Source organism: Malania oleifera, chromosome 1 (genome assembly GCF_029873635.1).
Source record: "Malania oleifera isolate guangnan ecotype guangnan chromosome 1, ASM2987363v1, whole genome shotgun sequence".
Lineage (NCBI taxonomy): Eukaryota > Viridiplantae > Streptophyta > Magnoliopsida > Santalales > Ximeniaceae > Malania > Malania oleifera.
The window spans coordinates 52,668,127-52,684,587 of record NC_080417.1 but is presented as its reverse complement, the minus strand read 5'-3'; the positions used below and the strand labels follow the sequence as shown (position 1 = coordinate 52,684,587).

The following is a 16,461-nucleotide window of genomic DNA, read 5'->3' as shown; positions in this document are numbered from 1 at the left end:
TTAAAATTCCAAACTGGTTTTGGTAGCTAGAGATTTTCAAGCATAAGGTGACAATTGTAGCTTTCATACCCATAGTTCACTGAATTCTTTTACTATTTTCTGGTTAGTAGGAAAAATTACACTCTAGCATCACTGCCCAATGTAATGGGAAATGTCCTGGGCTGTCACACACAAGTACATATTTCAAGTCTTGAGACTGGAAACTTCATGCAAAAATGCTGAAGAGTAGGACATATCTGGATAACGCTTTCAAGGATTCCACTTAGCAGAAACATAAATGGGTAAACATAAACAAAAACTAGAAAAATTAAATCAGCCATGGCATGTTAACTTGTCATGAAATGCCCACAATGTATGTGAATTTTTTGTTAGAAGAGAATATTTTGTTTCAGCTATTAGGTTGTGCGAATGGGAGTATTTTTTTCCTTAAAAATTTTATTATTATTAATATATAAGAGGGCAGACCTGGAGCTGTCTCCAGAGAACTACTGCCTCCTTTCTGTTGCTTTCTTCTTCTTTTGTTCCCCTTTTTTTTTTTTTTTTTTTTCCTTCCTCTTCTCCATCTCTAACTTACCAACATTGTAACAGAGCATTAATCTCCTCTAAATTTGGTTTTTCTGAATTTTTTTTTTTTTTTTTTTTTCGTTGACACACTGTTTTTCATTTTCTTTCTTATCTTCCCCTAATCAGCTTTCAAATCTGATCTTCTCGTTGGTTTAGGAATCATTAAGGACATTTTTCATCTCAGTTTTGATGTGCACCATCCTTGGTAGGATGCTGTGTGTGTTCATGGTGATTTGCTGATGTAAAGTGACACTGTTTCCGGTATCTGCTGTTGCTGTGTTGCTGTTCACTGGTTGGTTGTGGCATGATAGTTCTTTGTTTTGGGTGAGTGCTGCAATGGTGTATCAGTTTTTGGTGGTTTTGGTTGCTGTTCAATGGCCTTATCCCCTGCTGTGCTTGTTGTCATCTGCCCACTTCTGCATGTTCAAGTAATTCCTTGTAGGACATTGTAACTTATGTTCAATGGTCAGAGCAGCCCTCTTGAAGATTTGAAGTTATGCAATGTGCTTGTGAGCGCTGCCTGATACCACTTTGCTGGTGTTTTGTTCATTCCCGGTACTGGTGTGCACTTATTGTGGCATATTGAGGGTGGTTTTGATGGCCACCACAGAAAGAGCCTTCACTGATACTGTTAACATATAGGTTACAGCCATCAAATCGGTTGGATCCTCCAAATATCTATTGTCATCTCAAGCAATGCATGTGCATAATAATGCCAAAGGAAGTCCAAATATTCAATTAGGACTATGAAGATTGGACAAAAGAGAATGATATAATACTTGTGTAATTGTGGAACAGCATGGAGCCACAAATTGCTGCGAACATGATGTTCCATAAAACAGCCAAGACTGTATGGGATGATCTCCATTAAAGCTTCTCACAAGATGAAAATCAAACTCATATTTTGACCTAAATGAGAAGTTTTTCAAATATGACCAAGAAAGCAAACCTACTTGGGCCAATAAAGCTCTAGCTGTGGGTGATAATACTATTGACACTTCAAGTGCACTTGGCCACTCCACTGGCAAGTTGAGTACATCATCTGCGTGCCCTGAGAGGATTATAACAATCTTGACCGCATGGTTCAACAACTTCAAATCCATTCTTCTAAATCTAGTGCTACTATGGCCCATTTAGGTACAATTGGGCTTCTTGCCTCTTCATCCTCTTCACCATGGGTTATTAACTCTAGTGTCTCCTCCCATATGACGAGTGGTCCTAATTTATTTCAATCTATAAACCCACTATTTTACACTCCAAGGCTACTCTTGCTGATGGTTCAGCTACACCAGTCTCTAGTTGAGGCAATATTCTACCCAAGGTCTTAAATTCCGACTTCAACTAAAATTTCAAAGCTCCAAAAGTATGGACATTTTGGTTTCAATGTCAATTTCGATTTCGATTTTAAAAAACAATGGATTTGTAGTAAAGCATGGAATTCTTTTACGAAACTTGAGAAATGGTTAATGGACATAATAATGTTAGGTTTAGGACTAATATATTACAAATCAAATACATCCATGTTGCGTATGAGGTGCAACTGTTGTCATATAATGCGTATTAAACATATTCATAAGATAATGTGTATTGAACATATTCGGTTGATATATACGAAATTTATAAATCAAAATTAAATATTATTTGTTATATAAATAAAGATAATTTAGACATGAGTGGTTAAATAAAATGTTGTTCTAAGTTTAATTTTTCGTATAATTTCAAAATCCCTTATAATTTCAAAAAAAAAAAAAGGATAAACTAAAATAGAAATTTCACTTCGCATCTAAATATCACATCTGAATTTTGGAGGAAATTTCATTCTATAGTTAAAATTTCAGCAAGTTTTGCTAAAATTTCGAGATTTCGATAAATTCTAGATGATCCATGGAATTTCGATGGAAATTATGTAAGATGGAAATTGACTGCCAATCCGATTTTGAGAGTGATGGAAAGCAAAAATTTCTACGGAAATTTCGAAAATTTTGTGAAAATTTTAGGACCATGATTCTATTGTTTCCTTCTAATCCTCTTTCTTCTGTGTAATAACTTGTATGTGCCTAAATTTCCTTTGAACCTATTATCATTTCCTCAATTAACTAAATCTCATAATTGTCTTGTGACCTTCTTTCCTTTTCATTACGTTATTCAAGATCTCCAAATAAAGAAGAGTATTGGTCAAGGGCTTGAGAATAATGGTATGTACTATTTTGATGGTGGTGGTGGTGGTTGATCCAGTTCTTGCCATTCAATTTCTACCCTTGGTGTTTCTATGGATCAATGCATGCTCATTTGGGTTGTCCATCAATTCCAAAAATTGTATTTAAGTTTTTCCTATGCTCAAACCTAGTTCTCATTTTTTAAGTGTTCCACATGTCAATTAGGAAAACATACTAGGACATCCTTTCTGTCTAGAGTTGAGTCTTGTAAGTTAATCATTTTTTAACAAACCTATTTGGGGTCGTCAAGAATTTGACCAATCATCAATATCTTGCGTCTTTCATAGATGATTTCTAGCGTATGGCCTGGATCTATCTGTTTAAAGACAAATTTAGATTTCTTAAAGTACAAGGAAATAAAAACCTAGTTTGGCATTAGTATTCAAATTTTTTTTATCTAATAATGCATTTGAATTTGTTCATAAATGAGCTTTCGACTTCTTGTTTGGCCAAAGGAATTATTCAGCAAGCATCATGTGTACATAACCCTTAGCAAAATGGAGTAGCTAAATGGAAAAATAGGCGTTTACTCGACATAGCATAGTCTTTACCATTTCATACGCACGTTTCTAAAACCCTTTTATCAATGCTCTCCCTACAGCTTGTTTTCTAATTGGATGCCCTATAGTGTTCTAGGGGGGAAAATTCCCTTTTCTATCATGTATCCAAAAACATCCATGTGCCTCTGTTGTGCCTTTTGTCTTTGGGTGCACGTATTTTGTTCATGTTCCACGTGTGGGATAAGACAAGTTCTCCCCTCATTCTATTAAAGGTGTCTTTGTTGGCTACTCAAGAACTCAAAGAGGATATAGATGTTACGATCCTTGCACTCACAGGAAATGTATTAGTGCAAAAGTTACCTTCTTTGAGAGGACACCTTATTTCTCTAGTGTTGGATCCTCATTGGATGAATATATTTTGAGTCCATCTATGATTTTTTACTCCCTATCAAGCATTGATCCTCCTATCCCTACCCTTATCCATCTAGAGAAAACCTCTGCTCCTCCAAATTCATCCATTATTGACCCAAAGAAACAACTAAAGGTTTATGAATGACAGAAAGCAAGCACAAACACTGCTACCACTATGCAATCACCTCTTCTGCTCTTCACTACTTCGACTTCTAGTTTTGGAGATCCATCCCAATGTTACTCGGATTTTCCAATTGCACATAAGAAAGGTACCCAAACATGTACACAACAGCCATTAATTGCTTATCTTATCCTATTGTCATTTTGTTCTAGTTGAACACCTTCCTAGTCCTATGCATTCTTTTGCCTAGTCAAAAACCGCCTCTATCCCTTCCTCACATGCTAAAGCCCTTGCTAACCCTAGGTGGAAGCATGCAATGGATGCAGAATGGATGCGTTGACCACTTGGATTTGCCAGCTGTACATAGCAAAGGTACCCAAACATGTACTCAGCAGTCATTAATTGCTTATCCTACTATCACTTTGTTTTATTTGAACACCTTCCTAGTCCTATGCATTCTTTTGCCTAGTCAAAGATCTCTATCTCTATCCCTTCCTCAGATGCTTAAGTAGTTGCTAACCCTAGGTGGAAGCATGCAATGGATGTAGAATGGATGTGTTGACTGCTCAAGGACATGGGATTTGGTGAAACTTCCTCCTAGTAAGGAGTTGGTTAGGTGTCATTGGGTCTACACTATCAAATATCTTCTTGACTACTCTATTGAACGTCTTAAGGCTCGATTGGTTGCCAAGGGGTACACTAATATATGGTATTGATTATTTTAAGATCTCTCCTATTGCTCAACTAATTTTTGTTGGTGTTGATCTCATTGGTAGCTAATATTGATTGGCCCAAATACCAATATACCATTGGATGTCATGAATGCCTTTTTACATGGAGATTTGCAAGAAGAGTTACAACCTCCTGGGTATGTTACTTAGGGGAAGGATGGTAAAGTATATAGGTTGCGCAAGGGCATTTAAAATTTTAAGCAACTTCCTTGAGCCTGGTTTAACAAATTTACTGTAGTCATCTCTACATTTGGCTTCATTCAGTGCTATCCTGAATGTTTGGTCTTTGCCCACCAAAAACCCAATAAAACAAAAAAAAAAATACACACACACACACACACTAGTGATACTTCTAGTAGTTAATGTTGATGATATCATCATCATTAGCAATGACAAAGCACAATTGGAGATGTAGGAAAGGGTTGAGTTATCTCATTGAAAATACACATTTGACCAGCTAAGTGAGACTAGTTTGTTTGGAGCTAAACCAATTAATATCCTATCGATCCTAACATAAAGCTATTTAAGGATGTTGACCACACTTTGGAGACAAACATTGACATAGGCAGTTTGTTGACAAATTGATCTACTTGACTGTCAATAGACTTGACATATCTCTTTTGCAGTGGGGGTACTGAGTCAGTTTACAGAAAATCCCAAACAATCACATTGGAATGTTGTTTGTAGGATGTTGTGGTATCTCAAAGGCTCTCCTAGCAAAGGTTTGATATATAGATGCGATGAAAAACAGTGAGATCATTGGATTCTTACATGTAGATTAGACTGGCTTCATTGATGATCGAAGGTCTACTATTGGATACTATACATTCGTGGGACGTAATCTTGTTACATGGCATAGGAAGAAACGAACTGTTGTCGCAAGATTCAGTGCTGAAGCAGAATACCGAGCTATGGCTCATATTATAAGTGGGCTTATGTGGCTAAAGTTTCATATGTCAAGAAGGGGTTTTTGGTAACGAAGCCCATGGATATGTTTTGTGATAATCAAGCTGTCATTTATTTTGCTAGCAGTCCAATATTTCATTAGGACCAAGCACCATTGAAGTTAACTGTCATTTTGTGAGGGATGTTAAGTTGAAAAAGGTCATGAGACTCCTTTTGTGAAGTCTGTGAATCAGTTAGGCAACGTTTTCACAAAGGATTTATTTAAGTCTACCTTGTCTAATGGTTGTAACAAGCTAAGGTTGGGTGATATTTTTACACCTCCAGCTCGAGGGGTAGTGTTAGAAGAGTGTTATTTCAGCAATTAGGTTGTGTGAGTAGGAGTATTTTTGTCCTTAAGGATTTTATTATTAATAATATATAAGGGGGCAGACCTGGAGTTGTACGTAACTCTCCAGGAAACAACTGCCTCCTTCTTTCTCTTGCTTTCTTCTTTTTTTCTCTTCTTTCCTTTTCTCCTCCATCTCTAACTTTACAACATTTTTAATGCGTAATGTGTTTACATTCTCACAAGCCAACTTGCATTCAGACAAATATGACAACATTTGAGATATTGTTGACCAGAAACAAAAATGAAGTTATTAAAAAATTTTGATAGGTGAAATTGGGGAGGACCCCAGTGTTTGAAGACAATACAAAGAGGATGAGAAATCCTCACATTATAAAATAAAAACAAAAACTACTACAAATAGAGAAACAAAGAAACTAAGCTAAAAGGGAATCAATGCCGCTGAATATCAGAAAAGGCTGTATTAACAAATCCAGAAGTCAACACCCACAATAACGCCAGAAAAATAACTATCCCAAATAAGATCTATAGATGAAGCACAATCACGAAAAATTTGATCATTCCTCTTCAGCCAGATAACCCAAAATATCTGCAAAAACTAGCTGACTGCCACAAAACCTTCACCTTCTGTTTCCCAAAGACAACAAAATCAACCAACAAAAAATTCTATTTGAGAACTACAGAGCAATGACGGGAAAAAAATTACTCCATAAACACCAGGCCACAGAGCAATGAAAAGAAATAAATGCACATGATCCTTACTATTAGCATAACACAACACACACATCAAGGGGAAGGGATATGTATGGCCTTCAAAGGAATTTTAGCTCCCCGCAAACAATCAGCAAGTGGAAAATAATGGAGAGAACATTTTAGATGAGAGTAAAATCCAGACCCTAGGATCCCTGCCATGAGAATATTTGAGAGAATCCAGCAAACCTAGGAGAGAATATATCTCCTTGGTCTCCCTATAATTAAGGTTTCTACAAAATTTTAAACCCCAAGTGATGCAGGGGCAGCATCAAGGTTTTGCAGCCATGGAGAAATTAAAAGAGAGGAAGGGAGAGGGGAAGGGAGGAGAGAGGAGATACCAGGGGGGAAACTCACATTCAATTCCAATTCAAATTCATCAACTGCCTACATCATGGCTTTCACACACTATTTGTAAGAAAGCCTCTAAACACATGAAATTACACACATCCCCCAAAAACTACATTGTATTACAAACATATCCCTAGAATACACAATTACTACAAACAAGCCCCCAAGATAAATAATCCTAATACAAGAAAACTACACGCACATGCTTAAACAACTAACTAGCTAAGCACATTTGGGTTTTGGACCCAATAATAAACCATTCACCCTATTCTTTGACACGGACCTCCTAATTGGGGCGAAATTATCCATCCGAATAGATGCTTCTTGTCCTACATCAATTCCCTCCTTCCGAAAAAAAACTCAACCCCGTCAGTTGAGGAAAGTGCCAAGGGGTCCATCACCAAGAATAGAGTCATCTCGTTTCATAAGAAAGTAACCAGCAATACACTTCAACTTGGTGAGTGGAAGAATTGGTGATGACATCAACTTATACTTCTTGTTGTCAATGGAGAAGGAATAAAACTTCTCATAACCATCATGCTTCACCTTCCTATCAAATAACCATGGTTGGCCCAAAAGGATACAACAAATTATGGGAGGAAGGATATCACTTTGTACTATCTCTATAATGGAACCAATCTTGAAGGTAAGTAAGCAACAATCATGGACCTTCAAGTTCGTATTATTCACCCAATAAATTTTGTATGGTTCGAGATGAGGCTCCACTTCCAAATTTAACTTCTTCAAAGCTTCTTCAAAAACTACATTTGTGCGACTACCAGGTTCAACAACCAAAGTACAAAGCTGTTTTTGGCATACAACTTGAGTTTGAAAGATGTTGGTCCGCGCCCAATTCTTTGTCTCTTTAACCTTGTGGGAAGAGAGCATATGTCAAAGCACTAAACGGGTTCTCAAATTGCCATCATCATCTAAGTCCCTTGAAATTTTTGTTTCTGCTTCAACTATTTGAGTATAATCATCATCTTCTTTGTCTTTTTTTGCAACAACCATGAATTGGTTAGGACATTGTGCAGCTCGATGTCCAAAACCTTAACATTTAAAGCATTTGAGAAATGGCTGGCTCTTAGAAATTGTTCAAGAATGCTCAAGAGTCTTCCAAGAGGTATTAGTCTGAACGCCTTTGCCCAATTGCTCAACCGTCTTCTCTCATACGACTCCACAAGTACTGTTCTCAAACCCAAGGGTTGATGTAGCTCAAGGAGGATTGCATTGCATGTCCTCATCAATCTAAGCGGCAACCTGTGCTGCATCCCCAATTGTGATGAGACGACATGCAGCAAGTTTGGAGGCAATAGGTGGCTTCAACCATTTTCTGTAGAACTATCATAACATCCTCTTTCCATTCTATATCGACACGAATAGCCAAATGATAAAATCTACTAGTATACTCCATCATTTTCTTTTCTTCTTGCTTCAAATCAGAAAGCTGGAGATGAATATTAAAGCTTGATTGTTGGCCCACAACATAATAGCTTAATCTTTTAGGTAAAGTGGTAATCTAACATGGTATCGGAGCTCTGGTTACCAGGAGGTCCTGGGTTCTAGTCTCATCACCCAAGTTTATTCTTTGGTGTTTAAAAAAATTCATCATGGGTGTTATTTATCGTGTGTTTATCTCTCCACTTGTGGTCAGGTTGCACGTGTGGGGGAGTATTAAAGCTTGATATACATTGTTGGCCCACAACCTAATAGCTTAAGCTTTTAGGTAAAGTGGTAATCTAACAATGAACACGCTATTGATAATTGGGAGGTGCAAACTGCTCCTGCATAGCTTGTTTCATCTTATCCCACGTTGTAATCTCACCATATCTCCTTCTTCAAAAGAACTCCCTTTGTTTAATACACCAAATTTGAGCAGTTCCCTTCAATTTTGATTAAGCAAAGTACAAATTTCTAGCCTCATTCATGTCATATCTTCGGAAATAGTAATCCAAAGAATACACCCAATCATCAAATTCATCAGGAGAACCATCACCATTAAAATCTAAGACTTAGTTTAATTCCCTTACTAAATGATTATTTCGGCGTTCACACAACTCAAAAACATGAGGGACAGCAGCTATTTTACCATCTTGTTTGGGGGGAAATTCCATGGGTCTTTTTCCTATGGCTGCAACTTCGATTGTTAGCCTATTCAAAGCACCAATAATAGTCTCCAAAGCATTTTCCATATTTTGTACCCTACCAATAATAACTCCACCTTTGCAGACAATTCAACATTGGTCGCCATGATGCAATTATATGAAACAAATCACAAACTTCACTTCCAATTATTTAAGAACAATCTTCAAGTCACTTTTAATCTTGGGTATCACACAGAAATGAAACAAATTCACTAGCAAAACTCACATATGCAGCAAAAAAAAAAAACCTGATTTTTTTATGCTGGCAGCAGCAATTTCAGGGTTTCGTGCCAAAATTATCGGGCTTGCTTGCAATATGTTGTCAGTGATCAAAATACCATGCTGCATATCAAAATATCATGGAGAAAACACCAATTTCTCGAAGCTGGGAACCCATTTCTCGTGACTCTGACAGCAGGAGGGGAGTCTGGCAGAATCCCACTCGCAGTCGCCGGCGCAAGGGGTGCATGAGTCGCGCGGCAGCTTTCCAGCAATGATTTTTGGGGCGAAAGGAGATCAATGAATGGGGAGTACAATAGTATTGGTGTTGTAATGAGAATAGCGCAGGAGGATAAAGCTTTCAAAGAGCTGATGACTGGAGACGTTTTTTGGCCGGCGCGTGGGGGTTCCACCAATGGTCGGACGGTGATGAAAACTTGAGGGTGAGGGTTTCAGGGGGTTTTGTTTTCAATGGGATGGGTGGTGTTGCAGGAAGGGATCTGGAAGGTGGTTTGTGAAAAATGGGGACACAGATGGAATTTCAGAAAATGTTCAAAAACTGCAGAACAGCTTTTGGGCATTTTTTTTTTTTAAACTGAGAGAGAGAGAGAGAGAGAGAGAGAGAGAGAGAGAGAGAGAATTAACAAATTGAAGGAGAGAAAAGAAGAAGATGGGAGGTTGGAGGAGTTACTGGACAGAAACTGCCAAGAGAGAGCAACAGAATTCAGAAATGAGAAAGAGAGTTGAGAGAGTTATGGGAGAGAATTAGGGACAGAAGATGAGAAAAAGGGGAGAAGGCTGCTGCGCAGCAAAGGATTAGGGATAGAACAGGATATCAGAACAGAGAAGAAAGGAGGAGAAGAGAAGAAATCAGAAATTGAGAGAATTAGGAGAGAATATTAGAAGAAGAGAAGAAGAGATGGGGGGAAGAATAGGGCAGAAGAGAAGAGAAAAGGGGACGATGGGGGATTGAAATGAAGAATGGAGATCAAAGTTGGGCTCTGATACCAAATGATGCAGGGGCAGCATCAAGATTCTGCAGCCATGGAGAATTTAGAAGAGAGGAAGGAAGGGAAAGAGAGGAGAGAGAAGATACCAAGGGGAAAACTCACTTTCAATTCCAATTCAAATTCATCAACTACTGCCTACATCATGACTCTCACACACTATTTATAAGAAAGCCTTTGAACACATGAAATTAGACACATACCCCTAAAACTACACAGCATTACAAACATACCCCTAGAATACACAATTACTACAAACAAGCCGCCCCCAACATGAATAATCCTAATACAAGCAAACTACACAAACATACTCGAACAACAAACTAAGGACATTTGGGTTTCGGACCCAATAAACCATTCACCCTATTCTTTGACTAAAGCCTCCTAATTGGGTTGAAATGATCCATCCAAATAGCCGGTTCTCATCCTACATCTCCAAGAAACCTCACTCATGAATAAAATGGGGAGAAAAAAAGAAATAAATGCATTAGGACACAAAGTAACGTGGAAAAGGGAAGGAAAGGCAGCTGAAAAACACAATTATCATATCCAGAGATCCTTCCAAAACCAAAATGTACAACCATCTCCCACTTTATATTTAATACAAGAAAAAGGAGATACCAGCGAAATGAATTTCTATGGACTTCCATAAGCAACTCTACAATAAAATTAGCATCCCACCAATTGTCCCCCGACCAAATTTATTTTTCATAATCCTATGCTATAAAGAATATGTTTCCAAAGGGAAACACCATAATCACTTACCACCGAAGCAGGTGTTCTTCGACACCAGCTTACCTTACATGTAGCAGCCCAAACCCGAAAGTGGGCCCAAGGTGTTATTTGTGAATAAAATAAACTCTAATACCATAATACCTCCACCCGCCCTAATAAGGGAAAACCGGGTGGTCCTATCATAACTAAAAGTAAAACCATACAGCAAAAGAAAACACCTCAATCATATTACCAGAGTTCTAACTATCCACAAATATACATATAAACTTCCTGTCAATATATTACAACCCCAAAATATCAAAACATAATAGTTGGTGTCTCACCAACTCTGACTACTACTATCAACCATCTAGTCCCAGCCCCAAGGTAAGCTAGGCACAGTTCCTTGTAAGACCTGAAAAGTGATATAGATAATGGGATGAGACACTTCTCAGTAAGGCAGATTAGACTATCATCAGTGTGTGGCTAACATGAGTTTTCCTATGAATATAAAACTTCCATTATTTAACTGTATCTGAAATGACATTTTAAAATTGTACTGATCTATAATACTGAAAATATATAATTTATGAATAATGTACGGTCGGCTCAGTATAGCCCATTAATGGTAAATTTGTCCATATAATGCATAAAAGAAATCACCCTGTACTGTTGAAGTAGCATCATCATGCTTTCCCATCGACATGTTTCCCCCATGACGGGTTGTACGGCCCGAAGGTTGGACTTAGCACATGGCCGGCCGACCATAGCTAAGTCAGAAAAAGGTAGGTACAATTGTGTCCACCCTATACCCAAAATTGCATCGGGAGGGTCACCTAGAACTACATCGGGAGGGGTCCCCCGGAACTACATCGGGAGTAGTACTGCACCCAGGCCACAAATCAACTATCCCGCATCACACTTCCATCCCCGTGTGATTGCACTCACTGCCAACACATAGCTATGGTACCGTACTCTTAACATAACATCTTATATCCTCAGGGTTCTTAAATCATATGCAATTTACACAATAAAACTGAAATCATAATTTATTTTCATAAACTGTATAAAACATAAGTTGTTCATAATTCTATCAAATATCTGTCATATACTGTCTCGGTATAAAACCGGCATTTTATAACTCGGCCGTCATATCACATATCGGCTTATAGTCATCACCTCACATCTCGGTTTATAATCGTCATATCATACTATATCATAACTGTATAAACAATCTATTCATTTATGTCATTTTAAACCGTTCTCACACCACACAATTTTCATCTGATAAATCATAAATATACATAACTGTCTGGAAAACATATAAGTTACTAAAAATAGAGGCATGAGCATCTCCAGGGTTTAATTTAACTCAAACTATACATATTACTGAAAATAGGATATGTTCAGCCCATTCACATTAGTTTTCCCCAAAAACGTATAAAAGTCAAAACAACCATTTTCATATGCCTGATTCGTTCAGAAAATCAAATATACCATTTCTATAAACATATATTGCAATTTAATCGTTTCATATTTTAAAAATAACTGACATAATCTAATCCCCTTACTTGTTCCTGAAGAAACTGCCTAAAACCTTCAAAACCGCGAAACCTAGCCGCTCGAATCTACCAAAGATCAACGGCCTACGTGCTAGAAGGAGGGAGAGAGAATCGAGGAGTACCCAAAAGTCATCCGGGAGGCTTAGGAGAGAGAGAGAGTCTTCCAAAACCCTAATTAGAGAGAGAGAGCAAATAAGAGTTATGAAGAAAAATTATGTTACTTAGCCCTTAAGTAACTCAGCCCACAAGAAAACCGTCGACGGTTTTTCTAGGCTTTACAAAACCATCGACGATTTGGCACTTAAACTGCTCTCTGTAGTTGTAACCATCAACAGTTTTTCTGAGACTCCCTAAAACCGTCGACGGTTTGGTCCTGTGCCAAACCAATTTCCCTCTTTTCTTTCCTTTTCTCTCTTCTTTTATTTATTTCTTTATTTCCGTGGTTCGGGTTACTACATTACACCCATAGTAGTCAGAGGCACAAGGTGAGCCAAGGTGCAAAGGGTATTTGAAGTCGAGGCGCAAGGCCAAGGTGCACGCCTCACCAACTATTAAAATGCTGTAAAATGTTTATTTGGGGTAATTGTTATATGAACATATGAATAACTAGTAATATTAGAATTTAAAATGCCAAAACATTCAATACAAAAATTGAAAATTTAATGAAATTGCCAAGGCAAAAAGCATCAACAATTCAACATAGTTCAACATCAAAATAAAAGAGTACAAAACAAATTATAAAACAGTAGCTAAATTCAGTCAAAAAAGTATTATGTATTCGTAATAAACTTGCATTAAACTACATATTTAATTACATATAATATTATAAGAAGAAGTAGCAGGCAGCAGACGAAGAAGAAGAAGTGAAAAAGAAAACGAAGAAGAAGATCTTAACAAGAAGAAAAAGAAGAAGACGACTTACGAAGGTTTGAAGGCTTGAAGACGAGCTCACTGCTGGTTCGAAATGTCGAAGACGAAGTCACGCTACTAGTTCGAAATGTCCAAGATGAACTCACACTGCTGGTTTGAAGGCTCACAGACAAACTCGTGAAGGCTCCTGCTGGTTCGAAATGTGGAAGACAAACTCGCGAAGGGTCATGCTGGTTCGAAATGTCGAAGACAAACTCAGCTGCTGGTTTGAAGGCACGAAGACTAGCTCACAAAGGCTCCTACTGGTTCAAAGGCTCGAAGACGAACTCACGCTGCTGGTTCAAAGGCTCCTGCTGGTTCGAAATGCGCAAGACGAATTCACAAAGGGTCCTGGGGCTTTGAAGGGTCAAAGAGGGCTAGGGCTCTTGTTGGTTCAAATCGAATGAGGGCTAGGGCTCTGGCCTCTGGCTATTTCTTTATTTAATAGGCTAAAAATTTTCAAGGCGCCCCTCTGCGCCTCATCGCACCTCTTGCAGGTCGCCTCGCCTCGCCTCGCATGGGATGAGGCATTGGCCTCCTCACCTCTCTACGCCTCGCGCCTCAGGTGCGTTTTTAACAACTATGCTTACACCTACAAATAACATCCCAACCAGGGGCGGATCTACATTGACTTGAGTGTGGGCTACAGCCACCACTCAATTGGCCAAAAATCCCTTAATAGTATATATAACTAGGGTTAAGGGAGGAAGATTTTTGGTAATTGCACCAACTCAACTTACTTATGCATGGGGTCTATTATCCTTAAACATACAAATTCTTGGGTGCTATTTCAAAATTTAAAAAGAAAGGGAAAGAGAGAAGGAAAAGGAAAGCAGCCGAAACCTCAACCCTCACCCACCCAATACTGCATCTGCAAGCAGTTCTGCCCATCTGCATTTTACCTCTATGCTCAAACCCCTCACCACAGTCCTCACCCTCAACAATCCTTCCTCTCAGGCTGTCCCTTACCATCTCATGCAACCACGATGCCCTGAGTTGCTTAACACTGCACAGCCTGCATGGCTGGTTCTACTCATCTCCCTCAAGACTCTCACACCTCACAACATTACCTGAACATGCCATGACAAATTTGTCCTTCCCCTCCTTAAAGCTCAATTCAGATCTAATTTTATCACTTCAGCCCTAGGTAATGTTGTTTTTTAAAATATTTTACAGAAACTTCATAAAATTTTGAGAGCCTTGAATAATTGAGTTACTTTGTTAAGGCCCAATTTGAGAGGGCCCTAAATTGTTATTTTTGCCATATTGATTCATTTGATATTTTTATGGGTAAATTCCTAGTTTGAAAATAGTTTACTAAACTTCTTTCAAAAGCCCTAATTGAGGTGAACCCTAAATGGCTATTTTTTCCCATATTAATTTGATATTTTTGTGAAGAAATTATCATTTTGGAAACATCCAAATTCCAACTCCATTGTAGAAGTGTAGAGCAATTTTCTTTACCAAAGAATAATTGAACAAATACATTTGGAACTTGTAAGAATAAAAAACACATTATTTCTTTTAATGTTTGTTTGGATTTTTCTTTTTTTCTTTTTTTTTATTCGATTTTTTGTGTTATTACCAGTGTCGCTAAGATATGAACTATTAGGAATTTAGGATAGCGTGTTATAAGTAAATGCAATGAGTTCAATTATCGAGAAAATTACTAGGAATTTAGCACTCTTAACTCTACGTCTAAATTCATTATAACAGTTTATAATCATGAGCGAATAATTGTAAAAATTTAATGTCATAAAAAAATACTAATAATAATCATAAAGCATGTTATGCATGTGAGCTTCAGTACCCATTGGCTCCAGGTCCTGAATCCGCCACAGATCCCAACCCACAAGATGACCTCTCGCACCAACCACCAACGGAAATCTCTCATAATCATCTCTAGCCTATTCGCAACCCCTAAAATCTTAAACAAGGATAAAAAGGTACAGAGGAATCAAAGAAAGACGCACTCGGATAAAGTAATGTGGTCACGGATAAAGTAATGTGGTAACCCAAGGAAAATACATGCCCTTCCACCCATCATAGCACTCACTGGATCCCAAAATCCCTCAGCTTGAAGAACCTAAGGGAGCTCCTAAATAAGACAAAGGCCACTATAGGATCCCACAACCTACAAGGGCAGCAAACCTAGAAGTCACCTCCGGACTCAGATTAATTGCAGCTAGATTGCACTTTGCTAAATTAATCTTAAGACCAGAGACTAACTGAAGAACTTGTAAAATCGTGAGAATATTGCAAAAAGATCTCCTATTGTCTGACAAGGACAAAATCGGCAAACTGCAAATGAGAAACAACCACATCCTCCCTACCAACAGCAACACCCTGGACCAAACCCCTATCAATCCTCCTAGTAAAGACATCAGCTACTAGGACAGATAAAGAGAGACAAGGGATCCCCTTGCCTCTCACCACTAGAAACAGAAAAGCAAGATCTAGGCTGATCATTAATAATTGCAGAAAAGAGGTGAAGACAACCCCTAATCCAACACTGCCACATAGCTCCAAACCACTTCCTATTGAATATCTTATCCAACAAAGACCAACTAACCCTATCATAGGCCTTCTCAAAAAGTCTAACTTAAGACCTAAACCCTTCTTACTCCTAATATCATCCACAACGTCAATAGCCACAAGAACAACATCCAACATATATCTACCCCCTCCCCCCAACAGAAGCAGTGCCTGAGAGCTAGAAACGGTGAACCTCATCACCATGAACTTGGCCACACAAACACCAAGCTTTCAAGGGATAAAACAGTGAGGAGTCTCCATGTGACGGGAGAAATGTGAAATGGATAGCCCTCAGATTGGACACCGGAAATTGTTTAGTGAAACTGTCATGCACAAGACCTGTACCCTCGAGATGGTCTACGATGCCTCAAACAATTAGCTTGTTAAGACATAAATCTAGTGAAAAGCACAATTGTTCATGTGGATGCAGCTCTATTCAAATTTCTAACAGTGGTATCTTCAGCACAATGGTGTT

At 38.2% G+C, this 16,461-nt stretch overlaps 1 protein-coding gene across 1 annotated transcript in view; it reads right to left on the bottom strand.

Annotated features, from left to right (window-relative positions):
* LOC131156225 (phospholipase D delta) overlaps window positions 1-16,461 on the bottom strand; it is a 46,548-nt gene that overhangs the window by 24,312 nt on the left and 5,775 nt on the right. The gene's annotated exons all lie outside the window — the stretch shown is intronic.